Below are 6,145 nucleotides of genomic sequence, written 5' to 3'. Positions count from 1 at the left end.
TCTATAAAAAAAAAAAGAAAATATGAATTTCCTCTATTTTTAATCAGAAAAGCTTTAAAGGTATATATTGTTTCGCCAGGGCATAATACAATGTACCGTTGTGACCTCATTCTGTGTAAAAACGTATTCACATGGCAGCCATTTTGGATCTCTATTTGGAAGAGTCCAGTGCAGGTCTGCGCTCCTGTGGTGTACCGACATACAAATTATATCAGTGCCACAGATTCTCCAGTGAAACGTAAAACAACTGGATCTCAATCTGCAAGAATATTGGTTCACTTTTTCATACATTTGATCCATTATTGATCGCTACTAGAGTCTCGGCAATAGACGTTCAAGCAGTTGTTGTGTTTCTTCTTCCTGAGACAGCTTAAAATCCTCACCTGCTTGTTGACCTTAGGCCAGTTCAATGTATATCTGTGCCAATCTTGCAGGTTGTTTGTCAAGCTTATGTTTTTAAAAAGGGTCAGTTGTGCAGATGGGAAAATTAACTGAAACCTTTCTTAGGAGGTTGTTTTTTTTATCTCCTCGCTGCAGCTCAACATGCTGGCCTTTCTCACACAGGCTGTTGCATTATGAGGTTCAGATTGTATGTGAATAGTACACGTTTTTCGATTGTTCTCAGGTGTCCGTCTGCTCATCGTTTCGTACAATATCTTGACAGAGGTATGCTTTTTTTCCCTAAATTGGCCTTCTAGTGAGTGATTGTCTTCAGGTCAGATGCATGCCTGTATTTGTGGATAAAGCCCTTCAGCGATCATGAGTGAGGCAGGAAAACTTTGATTTCCGATATTAAATTCACAGGAGTCGTGAATCCACTAAATCGTTGTCATTGTGGAGACCCTCGCATGGATTATCAGGTGTCAGGAGACGCTTTATGAGCTTCAGAAGAAACTTGACAGTTCATTTCAGCTCATATCTGACGTTTTGTTGTTGTGGTTATTTTGTATTATAGATTACAAATGCTTTTATTTTTTTGGTTTCAGCTTTGTGTTTTTGCACGATTTTGTGCTTCTTCTGATCCAAGTGCTTCTTATCCTATGCTGTGACAATGACCGGGTCACCTTGAGAGGGGCTGTCAGGGACATAACAGAGAATGTTGCTTAATCGGGGCTTTTGACAATGTGATCTCAGAGGTAATCATAGCTGCGGCTGAGCACTCGCCTGTGTCTTAGTGTTTGTACGAACATTCACTGCAGTTAGATGTTTAAAAAGTCACAGTGGAGATACCATATCGTTAATGTGTAGTTGTGTTCCTGCATTTTGAGGTAGATCAATCATTCAGCTTTTTGAACTTTAACCCGTGTTACCTCTCTGGACTGTTAAAGATTGTTACTCTCAACCCCAACCCCCGACCCAACCTCTACGCAAAGCAGCCTCATTCCTACTGACGTTAGGAAGTAAATCAGGCTTTGTATATGGGTTCTGTTCTGAGGCCTTAACACAGCATGGGATGACCAGAGAGCCAGCAGTACCTCAGTCTAATCAGTTTTTACTGTTCCAGTCAAATATCACCAGATGGCTGTCGCGGCTTTGATTCTGTATTCGCCTCTCGGTGGAAAATCACCACCAGCTGCTACACAAACACTGGTCAGTTTTGAAAAGGGCTCCTTCTAAACGGACAGCCAACGACTCTCATTCTTCTTCTTAAAGTTTAATTTAATAGTGAGGAGGGAGCTGACCAGCCTCACTTTTCAATTCATTTTATTACTTTCTAGAAAACAAAAGTGGAGCTTTAGTTTGATTTTTAAAAGTTTGTCAGAGGCTGAACTTTAAGCAGAGACAAGATCTCATTTGTTGTTGAGTTTAACCTGAAAGAAGCAGAAAACCACAGTGTTTCCATATTGACGAAAGAGGAATTATTATCAAAATATAAACCAAACTTGTAAAACAAATTATAATGTGTTTTAGATGAGAAACAGCTAGAGAAACCAGTTTTTTAATTCTCATTTATTCAAATTAGACAGCTGTTAGACAGCTGTTTCTCACAAGGGGGCCCTGCTGAGGCATTATCAGACCAGTTCAATGCGTGACAACTTGCGCCACCTACAGGCAGGAAAAGTAACAGCAGCAGTTTTGACTTGTAGGTGTGTTGGTGTTGCTGCTATCTTTGTGTGTTGTTGTCTGTTGGCTTTTTTTCATTAGCCCTGAGCTTCCTCAGGCACTTGTAGATCATTTTGATAGGTCAACTTGCTTGTTTTGCCGCTTTGAAATGATAAATACAAAACCTCAAACACTCAGATAGAGCCGTGATAAAAGCCGTGGCAAAAAACTGCAGTTGTAACAGTAACTGCTTATAGGTTGCACTTGTTGGTTTCCCTTCATAACCATTTTGTCACTGGGTATCAGTCTGATACTGCTCACAAACAGCAGCTCTTTGGCTCCGACCACCTGCGTGTTCCCCTCAAAACATAAACATTTGATGGTATAATAAATTGTAGTATGATGTCAAAAAGTCAGATTCTGCTCTTAAAGGCTTCTCTGAAAATGGTCTCTGCAATGGTTATATGTTATGATAATGTATCAGTTTATAGGCCATAACTAGGGACAAAAAATTCAGTTTGGTGATACAGGAAGCCCAGTATGCCTCTCTCTCTCTCTCTATTTCTCTATCTCTCTCTCTATCTCTCTGTATGTCTTCATGAGTAGCAGATGTCACAGTTGCTGGTAATGGTTGACAATCAAATAGAGACATTCTGTGGCTGAAAGCATTAGATTTGGGGGGAGGGGCTGCTGGAGAAAGCAAAATGCAATCAATACTGATCTAAAGGATCAACATTGCTTTTTTAGAGTTGACCCTGTGACCTATTGGCCCCTGAGGCAACATTCAAGCACCTGCCCCCTTCAATGGATCCATGTTTATCGTATACATCTATCGACCGGCTTGTGAGATATTTGCATTTGAACAGTGGAGGTACTGCAGCTCTCTCGCTCTCTTCAGGGAAGGTTTTTTAATTGCGTGGTAGCGACAATCAGGAGACATAACGACAACACTGTGTACCTCCAAACACTGATTGAGGTGGAAGGGACATCTCTTCCACCTCAATCGAGCATCGTTTCTACCTCAAGAACTAATAAAGCAGTTTGCTTTGCTTTGGCCACGACAGACTGTTGAAGGTTTTGTGCGAGCAGGAAAACCTCATCAAAATGTTGCTGATGCAGGTTCACAACGACTTTGAGTATGAAAGAGATTGTAATGACCACAGACGATCAGATATGCAAGGGGAATGCACAATCGGTTCAGATTCCCTAAATGGAGATGCAAATAGATAGGAGCTACGACTGCAAACATTTAGTGTCCTTCAATCTGAGCATTTATTGCAAACAAATGAGCGTTCAGTGTTCAATTTCTTCCAGTGTTTCCAGAGTTTGTTCCTTGTTCCTCTTTAGATCATCATGGGACATTAAAATCCTCCACTGATTCCAGACTCAAACTCTGTTAGATGCATTCACTTACAGGATTTATTTACTTATTAAAAACAGTAAACAATCAATAATCAAACCTCCTGTCCTGGTTGTTTCTCTGTAGCTGTGGTCCAGCAGGTTCCTCCATATTTAAAGAAACATTAGAGCAATGTAGCTGTGAAAACTGTATCAGTCTTAACTCTGTATGAAACCAGAGGTTGTTCTGAGCTTTTAGAAGAGTTTCTAGCAGGTTTTTGGTTCAGACAGGTATTTTTTTTCTGATTGCTACCAGCTTCTTTTTATGTGTCGGTAGCCGCTTTGTTTTCCTTCATGAGATAGACGATGCTCAATCAAGACTTTGTGTCAGCAGTTATCTCTGCTTTTTTTCCCGTCGAAGTTACATTAATGTTGTGTGGTAGTGCAGTTTTAAATCTTGGTTTGATTTTTCTAAATTATGCTTGTTTGAGGCATTCATGTCCTGTTGTACAGATTGGAAAACAATGACTTATCTCAACTCGTTTTTATCACATTTTTAATGCTTTTTTTTTTTTTGTCTTGGAGTTTGATTTCCTCACAAGGAAGGAAGTAAATGAAGTGATTTTCAGGGGCGGACTCCCAATCAGCACAAACCCTCAGTGTCTCTTGTGTTTGGCTTGCTTGCTCTGTGCTATAACATTCAAACGTTTTACCTTGAAACATTGCTGCTTTCACTCCCACCAGAGCCGTAGCTAAAGAACCACTTGAAACCTTACTAGATCCAGAGTGTCTTGCTTGGAAAATTGACTCCGACTCCTGTTCACGTGTTGCTGACATGGAAATTCTTTAAAATGTACAGGTTAAGGTGCATGTGGGGTTTATGGGCTTTTGACTGAACTTCACCACTGACTTTCCCTCCATCAAGGAGACTGTGGACAAGGAAAATGAGAAATAACAAGATGCCTTCTGCTGTGACAATTGTTGTATAAATTAACCTGTTTTACAAAGATTCATTAGATAGAATATATCCGAAATATGGCTGTTTTGAGCTATGAATTATATCATGTTCATATTGTTTTTTGCTTTTTCTTTGCTTTTTTGGATATGCTGTAGCAACCCCGGCACACAGAGATTACATTAAGAGCAGAATCATTAATAAAGCGATAGTGATGATGATGATGATGATGATGATGATGATGATTTTACGGATGCATGTGAAGTGCGTGTTGGCCTCACATGTCTACAAGTTAACTTCAGAACTGAAACAAGGCTCTTGTCTCTTACAAGTTCTCAGGAAAATCTACCTCTACCTCCAGTTTGATGTATTTAACCCAGTTCAAGTTACAGTTTAGTGGGTACACAAAGAGGACGTGACAGTGAGCTCCAGAGTCTGAAATGTACTCCAACATACCAGTATTGTTTAGTACTAGATTAGTTACTATCACATGAGCTTATATTTAATTGAAAGTGTAGTGGTGTATATATATATATCATTATCTCGACTGGAAACAAATACAAATATTCTCAGCAGATATATTTATCACACTGGCAAGGAGAGGTTAATTTTGGACTCTGGGGTGTCTTTCTCCGTCGCTCTGATTCTCTCTCTGTGTTACAGGTTTATTTGAGCATCAACAACAGGGAACCTCCAGCTCAACAGCTACTATTTAGTATTACAACAAGTGCAAGTACCACTGTTAGTACTAGGAGTGGCTTTTCAGTCTCTTTTTTTAAATGTGTGCTTATTCCTTCTTTTTCTATAAATGATTAGATTTTTTTAATGAATGGGATGTCTACCGGTAACCACAGAAACAGTGAAGTGGCGGCGGGAAATGTTTTTGTTTTCTTTGTTTTTGAAGGGTGAAGAGCTATTCTTGTCTATTTACTCAATATGTGTTTGTGTGAATACTTTTATTTTGAATCTGAAATTAATAAAATATCACCTTTCTTAAATGTAACCAGAGTTTGTGATGGTTTTTTTTAATGTATCCTAGATAGGTTATCTGAAATGTGCTCCATACTTTTTAAGGGAAAGCTCTACTAAGTCTTTGTTTAAAATGTGTTTATTATATCAATGCTGGCACCACAAGTACTTACAGCTCAAAATCATAAAGAGGGAGTCAATTTTACGGTGAATTCACAAGTTCTCTTTATTAACTTATTATTTTAATTGTCTTATAGTTTAATGTATTCACAAGTACAATAATGCCCTTAAATTACAGTGGACTTGAAGTATGAAGTAGCCAAAAATGGAAATACTAAAAGTACCTCAAAATTGTACTTAAGTAGGCCAACAGTATTTAAGTAAGTGTAATTATACTTTCCACCACTGCCAAAATAGCTAAATGGTCTGAATAATTTATATAATAAGTCTTTGTTGATATAAGCCAACTTTTGGTTCACACTATAGGTAAGTGCAGTACAAAGTTTCTATTGACAATAGTCTACTGGAGATAACACTTTTTGTCAATTATTAAAATTTGATGTAGGATTTTCACTGGTCTTTTCACTGACATGTTAATCCATTTTATCCATTTGAAATAAAAGAGATTTTGAAGTAAATTTGCATTTAAAACCAAGTCTCTGTGTCGGTTCCGTCGATGATACCTGACATGCAACGTGACTAGATTATCGGGCGGTGCTTCAGAAAGCCCCAGCGTCAACGTGGGACGCTGGGGCTTTCTGAAGCACCGCCCAATAATCGTGTCCGCGGCGGGTGAACCTATCGCACCCCGGCAGATTTAAACGATTCGAGAAGCCACAG

The sequence above is a fragment of the Anoplopoma fimbria genome, chromosome 8 (genome assembly GCF_027596085.1).
Source record: "Anoplopoma fimbria isolate UVic2021 breed Golden Eagle Sablefish chromosome 8, Afim_UVic_2022, whole genome shotgun sequence".
In the NCBI taxonomy this organism is placed as follows: Eukaryota; Metazoa; Chordata; class Actinopteri; order Perciformes; family Anoplopomatidae; genus Anoplopoma; species Anoplopoma fimbria.
The sequence above is the reverse complement of the archived record's forward strand: the minus strand, read 5'-3'. Positions refer to the sequence as shown.